This window comes from Vidua macroura, chromosome 2 (genome assembly GCF_024509145.1).
Source record: "Vidua macroura isolate BioBank_ID:100142 chromosome 2, ASM2450914v1, whole genome shotgun sequence".
NCBI classification, from domain to species: Eukaryota; Metazoa; Chordata; class Aves; order Passeriformes; family Viduidae; genus Vidua; species Vidua macroura.
In genome coordinates, this window is record NC_071572.1 from 37763036 (window position 1) to 37777556 (window position 14521).

The following is a 14521-nucleotide window of genomic DNA, read 5'->3' on the forward strand; positions in this document are numbered from 1 at the left end:
CTCTCTGCTTCTACAGCGGCAATTCCGAAGGCCCACCTGAATCCCTTCGGGTCTTTGTAATAGCCACTCCGGAGGAAGTCTATGCCCAGAATACATGGAGCCCCTGGGCCGGTCACAATGGGATGTTTCTTCCATTCCTTCCCAGTCAGGCTCACCTCAGCTTCCACCAGGGTCAGTTGTTGTGATCCCCCTGTCACACCGGCAATGAAAACAGGCTCTGCCCCCACATATCCCGATGGTATTAACGTACACTGTGCACCAGTATCCACTAAAGCGTTATATTCTTGTGGCTCTGATGCGCCAGGCCATCGGATCCACACCGTCCAGAAAACACGATTTTCCCATGCCTCTACCTGGCTAGAGGCAGGGCCCCTCTATGCCTGATTATCCTTCTTTCCTTGGGCATATGTCTTGGAGGTTCCCTCAAGGGGATCAGACGTGTCATCATCATACCTGGCTGTTCGGCTACGGGCAACTGGGGCTGCTTTCCTTTTCTGACCTTCCTTCAATTCACGCACCCGTTGTGCCAGAACAGCAGTAGGCTTCCTATCCCATTTCCTCATGTTTTCTCCAGACTCACGCAAGAAGAACCACAACTCAGCTCGTGGGGTGTACCTTCTCTCCCCAACAAAGGAACGTCTGCGTTGGGTGCCAGGGCCTCTAATTTGCACAGCTGAGATTTGGAGGAGGTCCTCCTTAATCTCTTCCCTGAGTTTCTTGCGGCTTTCCTCTATTTTTCCTTCTAATTCCTGCAGTCGTGTCTCCACAGCTGCAATTCTGGCATGGGTCGGGCCATGTACAGCATCCGCATATGCCCGAAGCTTCTTTGCCATATCGAGTACAGTCTCATATACCTCCTCCCGCTTCATTATTGCTAGAGCAGAAGCGTATTCAGGTGGCCCAAGTCGCACCAGTTTTCTCCACATTACAGGTGTGCATGGTACAAGGTCCGGATTCCTAATTGTTACGTCTTCTGAAAAAATGATCTCCACCACTGCCATCTCCCTCAGGCGCTGGATCCCCTGTTCTATGGTCTTCCATCGTGTCTGCTGGACATAGAGGTCATCGGCACACAGATATCTTTGTGCTACGCTGTCCAGGACCCGTTCCCAGAGGCTTTGAGGGCTAGCGCCCCTCATCATGCCTTGGTCGATGACAGGATCATGTGACAGGGACCCCAAATGCCTTGCTTCAGTGCCATCCAGAATGGTAGCCTCCCCTGCCGCATCCCAAAGGCGGACCAGCCAACTAATTATAGATTCGTCGGGCTGTCGCCGATAATCCTTCCTTAGGCCTCGGAGGTCCTTCAGGGAGAAGGAATCAATATTAGCCTCTGATCTGGTGCCACTTGCTTTGACTCCTGATTTTATGTCAGGAGGTGTTGAGGGTCCTTCTCCTGCATCGTACTCATCATTGTCATCCACGGGTCGATCAGTCTTCTCTGTGCACTTTCCACTTCGTGTGCTAGTAGCCACGGCCATTGGTTGAGGCTTACAGTCTGGTTTAACTACTGGGTTCGAACCTAGGCTGTTGGCTGCAGCCTGAGTGACTGGGATTGCTGCTGGTTTATCTCCCTGCCCCCCTTCCTCTGTCTGCTGCCCTACAGTATCGAGCAGAGTACGATAAGCATATGCCAGGGCCCAGCTCACTGCAATGATCCTTTTCTCCTTGGAGTTATCCTGGCATTTCCCTTTCAGATACTTTGCCACCTCAGCTGGGTTCTGGATGTGTTCGGATGGAAAGTCCCAAACTACAGGATCAGAAAACTCCTTTAAAATTTTGCCCATATCCTCCCATTTCCCGCACCACTCAGGATTTTTCACCCTTAGTTGTTCTCCTAAATCAGAGGTCTCACCAGCCCCTCTAGAAATCTCAGCCTTCATCTTATATAAACTGCGGACAGTATAGAGAAAGGTTATTAAATTAAATAACAGAAAGATGGTATCCTTGGCAGTCAGGGAGGACAGGACATTTCCTAACAGAGATGTAAACAATTCGGAGGAGGAAAAGGAAAGCAAAGGCTGAAAAACCTCCTCCCCCATAACAAATTTAGTACACAGCCACAACCACGAGTTATACATTCCTGGAGCTGATAACAACATTTTTATAAGCCCCTTGCAGAGTATTACAGCCAAGCCCAGCCCGATAAATATTCTCGTTAGTGCCCCTCTGCTACAAAAGCTACGTATTAGGGACAATACCGGAGCTACTTCTGGATAAGAAAATAACTCCAGGGACCATAAAGCGATCAAAACTTCGAAGAACCCTAATGACCACATATAGAGGCAGGCTTTCACTCCAAATGACATCATAACTTTAAAAAGAGACATACCAATATTCCCGCAGAACGGTTAAAGCCAAAAATATTATTAGAATAAAGTTTTTTCCACTTTGTCTGGGCCTCCCCGTACGGGCCACCAAATTATTTGTCCTGGTTTTGGACAAATTAGGGGAAAACACCTCCAAAGGAGCCCCCTATAGGAAACCAAACCCTCCGCAACCTCCCCCCACCACCGGGTTCGGGAGGAATTCCTTCAGAGGGGAAAGTGGAAAAAACTTGTTTATTAAGGCACAACAAAAAAACACTCCCCAGCACAAGAGAAATAGCCCAAGATGACCACAGATGTTTTCACCAGTCTAAGAGGGTTGAGCTGTATCTCTCTTCGCCGCAGAGGGTACGCAGCTTCTTTTGCAGACCCCGGGGGAGCTCCTGCCCGGAGTAGGTCCGATGTCTTCGGGGGGGGGGGGGGAAAGGGAAAAACGGAAACCGGGAAAAAGGAAAAAAAAATGGCAAAAAAGCAAGCCAGCGAAAAGCAGAGAAAAAAGAGAGGAAAGCAGAGCCAGCAAAGCATGCAGCCAGCAGCAAGCCAAAGCAGCAAGCAAGCTAAGCAGCAAGCCAGCAGCCAGCCGGGGGGGGGGAAGGAAGACAAAACAAACTGAGGACAGGGAACAGAAACCACGATTGGGATAATGAGCATGAAAATGTCCTGTCCCCACGACAACAGAATAGAATACAGGTATTGAATTCCTTCTCCCAGCAGGATTAAGTGGCCTAAATATGGGTGTCTAGAACAAGTTAGTCTTTCATTAGTAAATTTTTAAGCTGGGAGCATGTGCCGATCTGTTGGAAGGTAGGATGACTCTGCAGAGAGACCTGGAATGATTGGATGGATGGGCAGAGTCCAACAAGATGAAGTTTAACAAGTCCAAATGCTGAGTCCTGCATTTTGGCCACAACAACCCCCTGCAGTGTTACAGGCTGGGGATGGTGTGGCTGGACAGTGCCCAGGTGGAAAAGGACCTGGGGGTACTGGTTGACAGCTGGCTGACCATGAGCCAGCAGTGTGCTTTGGTGGCCAAGAAGGCCAAGGGCATCCTGGACTGTATCAGGAATAGTGTGGCCAGCAGGAGCAGGGAGGTCATCCTTCCCCTGTACTCAGCAGTGGTACGGCCACACCTTGAGTGCCGTGTCCAGTTCTGGGCCCCTCAGTTTGAGAAGGACATTGAGATGCTTGAGCGCATCCAGAGGAGGGCAACGAGGCTGGTGAGGGGCTTGGAACACAAGCCTGTGAGAAACGGCTGAGGGAGCTGGGATTGTTTAGCCTGGAGAAAAGGAGACCCAGAGGCGACCTTATTGCTCTCTACAACTTTCTGAAAAGTGGTTGTAGTCAGGGGGTTGATGTCTTTCTCCAGGCACAACTGACAGGATGAGAGGATCCAGTCTTAAGCTGCATCAGGGGAGGTATAGGTTGGATATTAGGAAAAAGTTTTTTATGGAAAGAGTGATGAAGTACTGGAATGGTCTGCCCGGGGAGGTGGTGGAGTCACCATCCCTGGATGTGTTCAAAAAAAGATTGAATGCAGCACTTGGTGCCATGGTTTAGTTGAGGTGTTAGGGCATGGGCTGGACTTGATGATCTTGAAGGTCACTTCCAACCTTGTGATTCTGTGAAATGAAACCTCCCTGCAAAGGGGATGAAAGGTTTCTATTGTCAGTTTGACACAAACACTTGAGTGATACAGGAGAGCAAAGATGACACCCAAACTTAAAAAGGTTTGGCCAAACTTGTTATTTGAGAGCACATTTCTGTGCTGTCACATCATCCCCAGTGCCTGTGTGACATTGCAGAATCTGGTCAGTGAGGACGGAAAAACCCCATCACAGGTACCTGTGCAATAGGTACCTCTGCAAGTGCATAGCAGGAGGACCAACAGCTGGGAGAGGGCAGTGGGCAGGCACCCCAAGCTGCTCACTGTCTCCTGAAACACATGCAGGGGGAAGCCACTTTACTGTTTCACTTACATGGCACTACCACTAGCAATATTCTTTAGAAGAGCTGCATTGCAGAAGTGATAATTAAAACCAAAGTAAGACTATTATTCTTCTAACTGAATTTCATAACTCATGTGTGGATAACTGCCTAGGAAAGCATTTACTGCATAACATCCAAAATAGCTATTTCAATTTGAAACAGCTGGAGAGAACTCCTTGCAATCTTAGCAGTAGATTTCAGTGTTTGACAAGAAATAGAAACAACATAAAAATATCCATATAAAGGCACAGTTGTTGTGAGTAATAATATGTGAATAATAATTGCCCCACAGAGAGGCTTCACATGGAGCAGTGACACCAGAGCAGGTCCCGAACACTCAGACAGGTGTGAACATCACTCCCTACCACCCAGGCACACAGGAGCAGAAGGCAGAGCACCTGCCAATGACAGCAAACACGCAGGCAGGAAGGCCGGAGCTCTGGGATGGAGGACAGCAAGGGACAAAAAATTGGAACACCAGATGTAACTGTCCAGGATTGCTACTGCTGTAACACTGGATTAGCCTGTGCTATGTGGCACAGTGTTGTTACTCATGGCATACATTTCACTTGATGATAATTTCCTGTATGCACAGCTACCCCTCCCCTGAGCATCTGTCTGTGCTGCAGTGCTGCAATTGCAGTCCTTAAAGAGCTTTTAAAACAATTGTGATTTTGACCAATTGGCATGAAAATGGAGGCCTGGAACCATGTCCAGGGAGGGAAGGGGGCCAACAAAGTATTGTTGTGAAATGCATAAAGTAACCCCTCATCTTTTTGGTGGTGCTGGCAGGGAATCATTTTAACCTATCCCAAAATATCTTTTTTGAATAGCATTACAAAAGCTGCCAGGCAAATCTTTCATAGCTTTAAGTATTACTAGTACTTGCTAGATAACGTAATTCTGCTTTTTCTGGGCCATTCCTAACATACTACAGGCAAGCTGCATGACTGCAGAAACAGGGACACAACAAAGGGTTTGCCAAGGCTGATTTCCTCCCTGGCACTGACTTCCTGGGCCTTCTGGCCTCTCACCTTCACAAAACACACCGATAAAGTATGTGAAGCTGAGGAAATAAGCTAAGATTCAGCTGTCCCTCTGATAAAATAAAAAAAGCCAAGTCTCTCCCTTCAAACAGTCAGACTTTGATTTATGTCTGTAATTTGTGCTTCTGTGGACTAAAACCAGGAATTAATTTTGATGTCCTGAAGAAATCATGATGCGTACATTGTCAGCAGTTCCCCCTTCAGTGAGCTAGGAAGGACTTAATGATCACTTCTGACTGAAGACGTTTGTTAAACATCCACATTGCAATCCTTTTAAACTTCTACAGAGCCAAATCAGCATCTTATTCCTACCTATGAGATGGACAGTACAGCACACCTGCGAAGCAGGTGCACAGCAAGATACAGCAGATAAGTCTACACTGAATTTATAGCCCATTTATAGCTCCAGCCAGCAGTTAAAAAGATGTGATGATAGACATTGGAGCTCATTTGATTTTTTAAAAAGAAATATTATTAGTGACTCAGGATTAAATTCTGCAGTTCTTGCTTGGACAAATCTGCTGAGCTTTCAGATGTGGTACACCACAGTACACAGATGTTGATTAAATCCAAGTGAAACCAAAGGTCTCTCTCTATCTCTTTTGCACCCAAACTAATTCTATACATGGAAAAAAGGAAAGGCAAGAAAAGAACTTTTAAAAAAGCATGATACCAAATATACAAGAGCCCTCTTAAAGATAAACTTGAGAAAAAAGATGAAATATATTTTTTGCAGTCCAAGGCAAAAAAGCCCACTGTCTCCAGTGACATATAAATTTACTTTATGGTAATCATCTGACATTTCTACTATGGTTTCAATAATGTCATCAAGAGTCTGAGGACTAATTCAGGCACAGAGCTGCTTTGATTTGCATTACATTTTTTGATTTGCACACACAATAGTTAAGGAAACACACTCTGTATTTATATTGTGCATCTGTATAGTGAAGCTCATACAAGTCTAGGTTAAAAATCACAGGGATTAATGGTGGGGCTGGCAGTGCTGGGTTAACAGTTGGAGTCAATCTTAGAGGTTCTTTCCAGCCTTAATGATTCCAGGATTCTAATTCAATAGAGATTCTTCCATCTAATTTTTTAAAATACTTCTAGTATTAGTCTGCAAAGTCTGATTTCTGAATACTTATTCCTGTTACAAAACCAACTGCTTCATTATAATATTGCTTGGGCTACTCATTAGTCATTCATTTGAAATACACTTTAAATACACTTTTATTTTCCTTCTAGAGAAACACCACATTTTTCACAAGTGGAAGAGAAGCAAGGAGTTTCTTCAGTGGGATACCATTAATCAGAACCTGCATTCATGTTATTCAACCATTTAATCAACCCTCACCTTGACAATATCCCCATTGGCTTCAGTAGCTTTATCTGAACAAGAATTTGAAGAATTTATTGCTTGGCAAAGATTGTTACAACAGGGGATAATTATATATCCCACAAAAAAAACCCCAAAACAACAACAACAACACCACCACCACCAGAGAAAAACCCCAAAACCCAACAAAAGAAAAAAATCAAACAGTCCAACAAAACCAAAAAAGTAAGCCAAAGCCTGTAGCCCTGAGAGTGTTCAACCTTGACACAGCCAACTTCAGTTGGTCCCTCATTTGTGTGTATAGTAACCAGCCCCAAGCAGATCAAGTGAGGGCAGCCCCTGCTGTTAAACTTCCAGTTCAGCATATTAAGACCATCACAATCTTAGCTCTATAAAAAGCCACATCTTTATTCAAGATCAATTCAATTCAAGATCTTTCCTTGCCATTAGGAAAAAACAGCAGATGGTATTGAGTCCTCCTCCAAACAACTGGCTGAGAAATGGTAGAGGGACCACAGGAGGTAAGACAACACCCCATGGCAAGGCAGGGGGCTTCTCCATGAAGAGCTTTCAGAGAGTTCAGATGAAAGTTCAGCTTTAGTGACTTCTCTCTGCAGGGAGCAGCAGCTCTCCAAACAGGTGGGATGAATAAGCAGATGAGAAAGAGGTGGCACCAAAGGGAAAAAATCTGTCCCTATTTAAAACAGAGACGAACTGAGATTAATGATAAAATTCAAACTAAAACAATAAGGCAAACAGCTTCAGATTTTGAAAAATTAACTACAGAAGGCTTGAATGTATTCTCAAAACTCATTGCTGAGGGAAGCAGAAGTGTGTGACTTGATAATTAAACAGGAATTAATCAGTGTCAAAAAAAAAAAAATCCATGGATGAGTTATATTGCCTCTGCTGTCAAGGTATGAAAAGGAGGGCAAAGGATTTAATTTGCCCATGACTTCTTGCAGTCAAATGCACTTTCCACATCCAGCAGTGCCAGAGGTTGTGCCTTTCTGTTCTTTCCCTGCCTTTTCTTTGCAGTTCTTCTCTCCAGCCAATCTCTTCGTGCAAGTGCATGGCATCCAAATGGTCTCCATGGCATCTAAAGCACATGGCAAGTGCATGGCATCTAAATGGTCTTTACCATGATAAGAGACACTTAGATAAGCTGGGCAAAAAAACTTAACAAGGAAATTACTCGTTAAAAAAACCCAAACAAGCTGTTAATTCTGGTATTAGAATGTCTGCTTAAATAATACTCCAGGGCTCTTCACTTAAAGAAAAGTGAAGGAAGGTCCTGCTCAGCACACCAAAAATTTTTGACTCACCTGTCCCCTTGTTTTTCTTGCAAGACAGGAAGAAATCTTGGTTCAACAGACAACATAGATGGACATGGAAGGTACAGACCACACCTATCATCACATGAATGAAGCTCTTCAGGTTAATCCAGAGCAGCCTAAATTACAGAGGAAGGTTAGATTATGGAAATAAACACTCAGTTTACAGTCCCATTCCTCACCATCTTGGCTTTTGTGGTAAGTCCAAGTGATGCAGTACTGGTTTCCCCAACAGCTTTGCTAATTAGCTGCAGTGCCTTCATTGCCAGGGAAGGACAGAGCAGACATTAAATGTACTATACACAGCTGACAGCAGCCAGGAGCTGGTGTCAAGGTGGGCGCAGCCTGGTGTCCCTCTTCTCAGCATAAATCTTGGAGCATTTCTTTACTCCTTCATGCTCCTGAACATAAAGATCCCCTACATGTCAACACAATTTAAAATTATTACGTAGAATCTCAGAATGGCTTGGGTTGGAAGGGACACAAGGAGTATCTAGTTCCAACCCTGCTGCCATGGGCAGGGATGCCTTTCACTAGACCACATTGCTCAGAGCCCCATCCAACCCACCTCCAGGGGTAGGGCATCCACAGCTTCTCAGGGCAATTTGTTCCAGGTTTCTCACCTAGCAACACTCAGCTTTGCTCCCTTTGAGATGTGTGCCGTCTCATTGTATGTGCAAATAAGGTTAAGCCTGATTAACATGAAACATTGAATCAACTAAAGAAAAAAAAAAAAAAAATTGTCAAGCACTGAAACAGGCTGCCCAGTGAAGTGGTTGAGTCACCATCCCTGAGCCAGGCAAACAGAAGGCATCTATCAAGGAGAATGAATTTCTTATTCTAAAAATAATGAAAACAGTGTGTTTGGTTTGAGGTTCATATTCAGTGTTATCCTACACCAGAATTAACTTCAAGTATTAGTGACCTTAAGCTGAGAATTCATTCCACAGCCATAATGAATTGGAAAAAAAAATGCCAAACACTGAAGATCATGCTTTGGGTTGGAAGGGATCTTTAAAGGTCATGCAGTGCAATCCCTCCTGCAATGAGCAGGGACATCTTGAACTAGATCAGGTTGCTGAGAGCTCTGTCCAACCTGACCTTGAATGTTTCCATGGATGGGGATCTGTCTGTCCCCCAGTATGCATTGGCACCTGGGGTTGCCCCAAGCCACCTGCAACATCTTTCACTTGGTCTTGTTAAATCTCAGGATATTCCCATGGGTCTACTTCTCAAGCTTGTCCATGTCCCTCTGGATGGCATCACATCCTTCAGGTGTGTCAACTGCACTACTCAGCCTGGTGAGATCTGCAAATTTGCTGAGGGTGCACTCGATCCCTTTGTCTATGTCATTAAGAAGATATTAAATAACACTGGTCCCAACATGGACCTCTGAGGAACTCCACCTGTCACCAATGTCCATTGAGCCATTGACCATTACCCTCTGGATGTGACCATCCAACCAATTCCTTAGCCACAGAACAGTTCACCCATCAAATCCACCTCTCTCCAATTCAGAAAATGTTGTTGTTGGGGATCCTGTCAGAGACTTTACCATAGTCCAAATAAATGACATCTGTAGCCCTTCCCTTGTTCTCTGATGTAGTCACTCCATCATAGAAGGCCACTGGGTTGATCAGGCAGGACTTGCCCTTGGCAAAGCTGTGCTGGCTGTTTCAAGTCACCTTCCTGTCCTTCATGTGCCTTAGCAGAGCTTCTAGGACAATCTGCTCCATGATTTTCCCAGGCACAGAGGTGAGGCTGAGAGGTTGGTAGTTCCCAGGGTCCTCCTTTCTATCCTTTTTAAAGATGGGTACTATATTTCCCTTTTTCCAGTCACCTGGAATTTCATGTGACTTTTCAAGTATCATGGGGACTGGCTTGGCAACTACATCAACCAATTCCATCAGGACTTTGGGATGCATCTCCTGGGATCCCATGAACTCATGCATAATCAGATTCCTCATGTGATCACAAACCTGATCTTCACTAACAGTGCATGAGCGAACTAGTGCATGAGTGAGAACCAGAGAGCAACATGCTCATGCTCATGCAACATTCCTGTCTTGTGGTCCACTCGTTTGAGAGGTGTGGGAGAAAAAGCTGTCAGTGAAGAATGAGGCAGAAACATTGTCGAGTACCTCAGCCTTCTCTTCAGCTGCTGTTACCAGTGTGTCAGCCTTGCTTGTCATGGATGGTACAGTTTCTTTGACCTTCCTTTTCTGGCTGAGATATCTACAGGGGCCCTTCTCGTTCTGCACATCCCTTACAAACCTGGGCTCCAGCTTTGCCTCAGCCTTCCTCACCTCATCCCTATACAGCCAGACTGTATCCCTGTACTCTTTCCAGGACACCTGCCCTTGCTTCCACTGCCAACGAATTTCCTTCTTGCCATTTAGTTTAACCAGCATGTCTCAACTCAGCCATACCACTCTCTTGTCTTTGCCTGATTTCTTGCTCCTGGGAAGCTCAATCTCTTCCACTCTGTGGAAGGCGTCCCTAAAGATCTACCAGGTCTGTACTGCTTCCTTGTCCCTGAGGGCACTTTCACAGAGGGTCCTATTTACTAACTCCTTGAAGAGATGAAAGTTGGCTTTGCTGAAGTTTGCTTTCCTAAAGTTGAGGCGCCTAACTTCACTGCTGACCTCACCCATATTTCTCAGGACTGCAAACTCCACTCAGCATATGATCACCGCAGCCGAGGCTGCCTCCTATACTGACATCCCAAAATAGACTACTTGTGTGGGTGACCACCAGGTCTAATATCTCATTTCCTCTGGTAGGGCTGGCTATTATGTGAGTCAGGAAGTTATCCTGCACGCATTCCAGGAGTCTCCTGAATTGCCTACAGCCATCATGCTACTTTCCCAGCAGATTTGAGAGCGGTTCAAGTCTCCCTGCAGGACAAAAGCCTGCGAGCACAATTCCTCCTGTAGCTGGAGCAAGAAGGCTTCATCAATAGGCTCCCCTTAATCCAGGGCCTGTAGGCACCAACACAAGTTTCTCTTTGCTGCCTTGGTCTCTGGTTCTTGTCCCAGGCTTTTGACCTGCTCATGTCTGTTCTTAAAAAACAACTCTCCACACTCAATCCAGCTCTTGGTGTAGAGGGCAGCCCCACCAGCTCTCCTTTCTCCCCTGCCCCTTCTAAACAGCCTGTAGCCATCGATAGTCACACTCCAGTCATGGGATTCATCCCACCAAGTTCCAGTAGTGGCAGCTAGGTCATAGATTTCCAGCAGCACTGTGGCTTCCAGCTCCCCCTGTCTGTTTCCCATGCTGCCTGCTTTGGTGTAAAGGCACCTCAGCTGAACTGTCAGCTGTGTCATCTTCCTAGAGAAACATTCCTTAATTCCTGTGAGATATTTCACTGGTGTTTCTCTGTCAGGGATGTCAGCCGAGAACAAATTCACCTTGCAGTTGTTTATACTTCAGCAGACCATGCCAAGACTATGCTGTAGACATTTAGCTGGCTGCTGACAGATGTCTCCAGCAATAAGAATGAGGAGAATCTGCTGCAGAAGTGTAACTCTGCCATTTTTCATGAGTCATTCACCAGGTCACCCAGGTCCTCCAGCAAATCCTGCAGCAGCTCCAAGACCATGAATGTTTTAATCAAAGATTAGAGGCACACACTGAAAATATGAGATAATATCTGAATTCCTGTAGTGGAAAAAAATAATGTTCCTTTTCCAGTTTTTGTTTGGTTAGTTAGTTGGTTGGTTGGATTTTTTCCATTTCCTTATAAAAATGCAACAATCTCTTTGTGTTTTTGATTAGTGATATGGTATATAGCTGTCTCTGTCTTCATGAATATCTCTTTCCTAGGTGCTACTGAGTTAGAGACTGTGTATTATGTGGTACTTGTCAGCACTGAATTTCATTTATCACATTATCACCTCTCATAACATGCCAGAGATCCTTCTGGAATTCTGCAGCTTAGTTTTCTTTTCACTGTCTTGAATAATTTTGCATTGTCATCACATTATTTTCCACTACATTTTACAAATACACTCAGCAGCACTGGTTCTTCTGGGTCACTGAAAACCTGACCATTTATGGCCTCCTTGCTGTTAAATTACTAAAACAAAATATAAACTACTTATCCCAACAAAACTCAATTTCTGTAAGGATCTTTAGTGAGTGACCTATGAAAAGCTTGTGGAAAACCATGTATGCTGTAAACTGGAGGACCATTCATTACATGCTTGAAGACACTGCCAAAGAACACACAAAACCTTCTTTACAGTACCTCTTATTTATTACCAGCTCTGCTGTTCCTCTCAGTTTAACCAGCACTGTCAGACTTGCCCCACTGTTCCCTATATGCCTCCAAGACTCCATTAGAAATACAACTCACATTTGTACAATTTCCTGTGCTTGGGTATCAAGCCTACTTTTAGATGCAGGCACCACACTTTGGTCTGGAGCTGGGAATACCACTGCGGAGTTCTAAGTAATTACCATCTGGTCCTGTTCATCTGTGGTTATTGATTTAATTGACAAGAATATCATTTCACTTTTCTGGTTTAACTCTGATGTCCTTTGGCACAAATCTGGCAGGCTTCTTGCTCCTGATGGGTTTAATGACTGTAACATTTTCATTCCTGTTTATCACAACCTTTTAAATTTTTAATAGTTTTACATAATTTTTATGCTGTAATTGGTACTATTAACAGCAGAGGAACTTTTAAATTTGTTTTAAAATTGAAACACTGTAATCTATAATCCAATCATAGGAATATAGTTTTACTCTGTACATGCAAGAGAATGCTACTGCTGAGTTCAGTGACACAGTCAGGGAAAATACTCCTCCCAGATTTCCTGATAGTTTAATAGCACTAAATGGGAAAAAGACCCACACTACCAATTAGGTTTCATATTACCAGACCTACATTTCAGACCTACCCAGACTACACAATTCACATTAAAATCCATACATTTTAAAAATATTTGAAGTTTGCTTTACTTCATCACATTTAGCAGCCTGTTGCATTTTGTCTTCCACCAATGGTCTAGATGGCGAAATTCCCATGAGTGTTTAGAGAAACAGAAAAGCCAACCAAATAATTCAGAGCTTTGTGGAATTGGATGTTGACTTGATAACTGAAAAATGTCCTTTTACATGTAGAACATGTAGGTGCTGTATTGCCCTCAGCCTGCCCATTCACAGAAGTCTGGAGAAATTTTAATTCCATGGGGCTACCCCTCCAAGACAACAGTCATTTTCAATGTTAAACAAGAAATACTTGGAGATTGAGTGTGGAATAAGAAGTATTTATAGAAAGTATATAGTAAATTTATGTCAACAAAAGCTACATTTCAGAGCATCAGTGTTGATTCCTCCACAAGTTATAAACGAGAAATTAAGCCATGCCTGCATGATTCATAAATAAATGGTAATACTGTCTCTACAGTTTCCACCCCTGCTACAAGAGACACATTACAGAGTAAGCCAATTCCTCTGATTTCATTTAACAAATAAACTGTTTATGTCCAGCATCAGTCCCATTCCAAAGCTTAGAACAGAGCTCTGACAGCAGCACCAGTCTGAGCTGCATTCAGCCCTGGTGACAAATACAATAAAGATGACAGCAGGAACATGCCTGCTTTCCACAGGACACACAGGACCACATCTTAAAAAAAACCATGGCAGTCATTCCAACAGCAGCCTATCTTCATTTCCAATAACAGCTACTCACCTGCCTCAGGACCACTCATTTGCACTACTTGTCAAGTTTGGTAGATCTGTGGAATGCAAAGTTTACAATATCAGCTTAATACAGTTAATATCTTAATACTAGTTCCCAAGTATAAATTAAAAAGTATCTTTTAACTATCACATTTCAGAGGAAAGAAGCTGGTGAGCATTTTAATGTGGAGACAAGTGTTTCCTATCCTTGGTGTGACTCCTAGAGACATGCACAGCTGCTGTGATACAAAAGGTTCGTTTTTTTAACTTTGCCACTTTTCAGGACAGCATTGCCTAAATTCAAAAGCTTTTAACCCCAAAATGAAAATGCCTATACATTGAGTTAAAAATCCACATTTCCTCTGCCTCCCCCATTTCTTTTGCCAGCCTTCATCTGTTCATTAATTAGCCAGGGGTTATTTTCTAGCTTTATGATTTCAAAGTAGCTTTAAAATTTTTCTGTCCTCTAATGGGATGGAATTTCTTTTGGCAGAATCTTTGCAAAGAAGGAGAAGAGAGGGCAGAAGAGCAGCAAAGGAATAAATGTATGTAAACCTCTCCAATTCTTGAAATGTGTAAGGAATACACATCTCGTTCATCTTCAACATCTATGACATCCATCTGTTTTAAAATAATCAGCTGGAAGATCTTCTGAATAAAAGTGGGATTTTCATTATTTTCATTTGTTTTTCATCCTCTTTCAGTCCATACACTATTTCCTATGGTTATGTCCTGCAGTGAAGATGATGAGAAAGTTGTTTTTTCCTTGGGACTGACACTTCCTCACACTGTCTGTGACTCAA

At 43.9% G+C, this 14521-nt stretch overlaps 1 long non-coding RNA gene across 1 annotated transcript; it reads right to left on the bottom strand.

The window, feature by feature from the left end:
• Positions 1 to 7087: 7087 nt before the first annotated feature.
• Positions 7088 to 14422, bottom strand: LOC128803386 (uncharacterized). The gene is made up of 4 exons (XR_008435706.1): positions 14274 to 14422; positions 13729 to 13774; positions 8021 to 8148; positions 7088 to 7389 (listed from the first exon to the last, which is right to left on the bottom strand). It is a non-coding gene; the product is annotated as an uncharacterized LOC128803386 (long non-coding RNA).
• Between the last annotated feature and the right edge of the window lie 99 nt (positions 14423 to 14521).